This window comes from Chenopodium album, chromosome 23 (assembly GCF_948465745.1).
Source record: "Chenopodium album chromosome 23, dcCheAlbu1.1, whole genome shotgun sequence".
Classification (NCBI taxonomy): Eukaryota; Viridiplantae; Streptophyta; class Magnoliopsida; order Caryophyllales; family Amaranthaceae; genus Chenopodium; species Chenopodium album.
Window position 1 is genome coordinate 8,095,313 of NC_137856.1, and position 3,843 is coordinate 8,099,155.

Genomic DNA, 3,843 nt, shown 5'->3' on the forward strand with positions numbered 1-3,843 from the left:
ACTAGCATAATTCTCTCTTCACTTAAGGCCCTTCATGAACATGCCTAAATACCTGAAAAGAGTATCTCTACTTGCCCCCACTACTCTCCATTAAAATGGATCATCGTAGGGCCAAAATAAAGACATAGCCAGACACAAACAATACACACGTACAATCAGCAAAGCTGAGTACATAAGCGCATTTAAACACACTAACATGCAATTCCTAGCATCACAAATACTTACCTCATTGCACCTGTTTACAAGCACACACAACAAACAACAACAAGACTCTTTAACTGGACACTAAATAATTTATTTAGCGTTGATTACGCATCGAACGGGTTTTCAACTAAACCAAACCTACCTCAATAAATTGAGGCCCACTGACACGGGAGCTAACCGTGCCAGCATCACCTATGCCACATCCATTGGTGGCGGATTCCAGCGCATAATAATAATAATAATAATAATAATAATAATAATAATAATAATAATAATAATAATAATAATAATAATAATAATAATAATAATAATAATAATAATAAAAGGGAATATACAGCGTCCTGTACTCCATTAGAAGTTATGGTTAAATATAAAACCCCATAACTCCCCCCATATGTTCATACTCAAGGTATATACGTTCCAAGAGTTTTGGTGCGTAATCTCTTTCACTTTACGTTGTTTACATATTATTAGACTTGATGATGACTCTCAAAACATAACAATTCAATCATCAATAATAATTCAATCAAACAAACATACCAATTTAATTCTTGAATAATTAGTGACCACATATAATTTAATGTTGAACCCTTTTTAAATCTACCTCAGTGTCAAAGACACCTTAAACGCATAAAGCGCCAACAATCCTATCCCTCGGTGTTAAAAACACCTTAAGTGCACATAGGCACCAACATACAATTTATTCCTTGTGTACATAGACACTTGTATAGCTCCTTCCTCATGCTTAAAGCATCAATAAAAATTATGTGAACCATAATAAAATTCCTTTTCAATAATCCAATCATATTTAAACAATTAGTTTGATTAAACATGCTCTCTATCATGCCATAAATAAATATGTAGTCCATATAATCATGCCAAAATATAATTTTCCAATCCATAGATCATCACAAATAATTCATGCATCACAATTCAATCACCACCACCAATAATTCACAATTCAATACATGAACCTTAGCATGATACTACTTGTAATTGATTGAAATTAAGCCTAGCATGATTCTACATCATCAAGTATGCTAAGTACGCGAACTTACCTTGAATATGATCTTAAATTCGCCACGACTAGTAAAAATCGCTTACTTCAAAGTCTCCTACACATTAAAATTATAATAGTGTATCAAAGTCCACTCTAAACAAATTTCCAGCAATATATACTATTTTAAAACCCTTCATAAATTAATTAGAATAAGCTGAAATTATATTTAGAACACCATAATTAAGTCCCCTTTAATGGGTAATTTAAATTTCCTTTTAAAACATAAAATTTAGGTTTCTACATAAAATTCCTGCACTATTTTTATAATTAAAACTTGCTGAAAATTAGTCTTAAAGCACTTAAATTGAAGGTCTAAACATTAATACATCATATACTTTCATAATTTCATAAATCAAGAACCTAGGGTTTCAAAAATTGGGGCTTTTTAATTAAAATCAAATCTGAAAATTAATTAACATAATTACAACATTCAAACATCAAAATTTAATCCCAAAACTCATAATTTATAATTAGATCTATGCATAGATTAGATTAAGGTAAGAAAGATTAAGTTTTTATTTTTATTTTATTTTATTTTTTTTTCGAGAGCCAAACACGGCAGCAGCAGCCACCGCGGCAAGGCTGGGCTGCTGCCGCCTGCCGCCGTAGCTGCTGGCCGTGCGCCGGTGGCTGTGGTGGTGTGCGGTGGTGGTCCGGCCACGTGTGTGGCTGTGGTGGTGGCCGACCGTGAGAAAGGGGAAGGGGAAGAGGAAGAAAAAAAAAAGAAAGAAAAGTAAGGAGAAAAGGGGAGAAGCTTACCTTGGGTTTTCTCCACTCCGGGCAAAGTTGATTTGCCTCATAAGTGGAATATTTATACCCCTTCTCTACCAACCCTTTTACCCTAAACTTTCCTCTTTTAATTTTCCTAATCCCTTCCCAAATAAAACTTGTTAAAATTAAACTTTCTTAAATTAAAACCCCATCTTTTAAAATAAAATAATTAAATAAACTTTCCTTTTATAATAATATTAATAAAATGCTTTAATTAAAATGATTATAACTAGTTAAATATTTCATTAAATACATACTTTAAAATACGTATAAAAATACGGGGTATTACATTTAGCCCCAAGTCTTAAGACTTGGTACGTAAAACCATATATACATCAACAAATTACATAAATTTTCTATATATATTTACGTGATTATGTCTATGAATGATTTTTGATATTTTCATTATCTCAATGACACCAGAAACCCATTTGGATTCTTGATCAATGGTCTTCAATGTGTATTTCTGGTGACCCAAGCAATGCTACCATTCGATTTTCCCTTTATAAAGCACTTATGTTGATATGGATGGTAACTTCAGTCTCGAATGTGGAATCTAGATGATTCCAAGGGTTATTGTAAACATAGAGTCTTTTATGGACTTGATTTGTGTAACACCCTAGAAATTCCTTTCTTTTTAAAACACGCTTTACTCTTTTTAAAACACGATTTAGGAATATCTAAGACATTACCGCCACCGTAAATACGGCTAAGGCATTTATCAAAGATACACAGCGGAATTTGAAAGTCAAACTAAGGAATAAACAATTTAAAAACTGAACCAAACGAAAGTAAAGTTGGAAATCACAAAACTAAGTTAAAGATTAGCTACTACAACTTGGAACCTTTAAGGCCCTTATTCAAAACCGTCAATCCAATAATAATGTTAGTCCAACAATTAATAAAACATATTATTCAAAACTTAAACATATCACATCCTAATGAAAACTAGCATAGCTCTCTCTTCACTCATGGCCCATCATGATCATGCCTCAATACCTGAAAAGAGATTCTCCACTTGCCCCCACTACTCTCCATTAAAATGGATCATCGTAGGGCCAAGGTAAAGACATAGCCAGACACAAACAAAACACACAATCAGCAAAGCTGAGTACATAAGCGTATTTAAACACACTAACATGCATTTCCCTATCAACACACACACTTACCTCATTGCACCTGTTTACAAGCACACACACAACACAACAAGACTCTTTAACTAATCACTAAATAATTTATTTAGCGTTGATTACGCATCGAACGAGTTTCTAACTTGATTAAACCTTTCTCAATGAAATGAGAACCACTGACACGGGAGCTAACCGTGCCAGCATCACCTGTGCCACACATTGGTGGCGGAATTCCAGCGCATAATAATAATAAAAGGGAATATACAGCGTCCTGTACTCCATTAGAAGTTATGATCAAATATAAAGTCACATAACTCCCCCCATATGTTCATACTCAAGGTATATACGTTCCAAGAGTTTTGGTGCGTAATCTCTTTCACTTTACGTTATTTACATATTATTAGACTTGGTGATGACTCTCAAGCATAACAATTCAATCATCAATAATAATTCAACCATTCAAACATATCAATTTAATTCTTGAATATTTAGTGACCACATAATATTTAATGTTGAACCCCTTTTTATTACTTTCTCAGTGTCTTGGACACTGTAAACGCATAGAGCGCCACAATCCTATCCTTTGGTGTTTAAAGCACCTGAAGGAATTGTGTCTTCGATAAGTGCAATTACTAGATATATCAAGGATCACTATTATGGAGATAATAAGTTCATTCT